This window comes from Halyomorpha halys, unplaced genomic scaffold, assembly GCF_000696795.3.
Source record: "Halyomorpha halys isolate HHAL.00 unplaced genomic scaffold, Hhal_1.1 Scaffold329.1, whole genome shotgun sequence".
Lineage (NCBI taxonomy): Eukaryota > Metazoa > Arthropoda > Insecta > Hemiptera > Pentatomidae > Halyomorpha > Halyomorpha halys.
In genome coordinates, this window is record NW_027116755.1 from 65,437 (window position 1) to 66,341 (window position 905).

Consider the following 905-nt stretch of genomic DNA (forward strand, 5'->3'; position numbering starts at 1 on the left):
ATTTTATTGCCGGTAACGAATTAACTATACGGTTGGATAGTCTATTGACTGAAGAGAAGTTAGTAGAGCCTGAATTAGGTAAAGGGGACTTACAACCACAAGGAATCGAAGCCCCCCACGACACGGTCATTCGATTAGTCTGCCGTCACTCGTTCTTTGTACTCAACCCTGATTAAACCTACGAGCCCGATGTCACTCGCTTCCATCACCTCTTTACTCCGTCTTTTTTATCCTCCTCTTTCCAATTGTCCTTCCTCTTTTCACCTCAAAGGATGTTGCCAACTTATTGGAACGGTGACCTTTCCTGCCATTTTTCGTGGATCGAGGTCGGGACTCCTTTCTTCCCTTACGCTAAATCCTTTCGTGTAACTGAATTACATTGTGAAAGGAGTATAAATGAGTCTGGTGGTAAACTAGTCACATAATGAAACGGTAAACGTTGATTTATCGAGTGGAAGTTAAGGAGTGGATCCTTTCCAAATCGAATTTCAGTTTATTTATTCTCTGAAATTCTGTTGTTTCTCTAGTTCAATTTTAATTTCATCACAAGATCAATCCATACTCTGAATTGAGTAGTTTACTTAAATTTTAATTTATGACAACATTTTTATATTCCTTTTGAAAAGAATTAATTAAATAAAAATAAAAAGAGCGGATCTCCCCATCCAGTTCCAAAGTGGCTTCTTAAAGGCCTCTAGTCGAGAGACGCTTTTGAGACACTTTCTACATCTTTCTACAATATTATTATAGTGTGTTAAAATTGTTTTCAGTCAATTCTGAAAACCAATCATGTATGTTTTAGTTAATATAAATACAAGATTTTTTTTTTATTTTAATTTTTTTTATAATTTATTTATTATTATTCACAACTGTATAAAAATATATACAACTAGTAAATTTGCTGT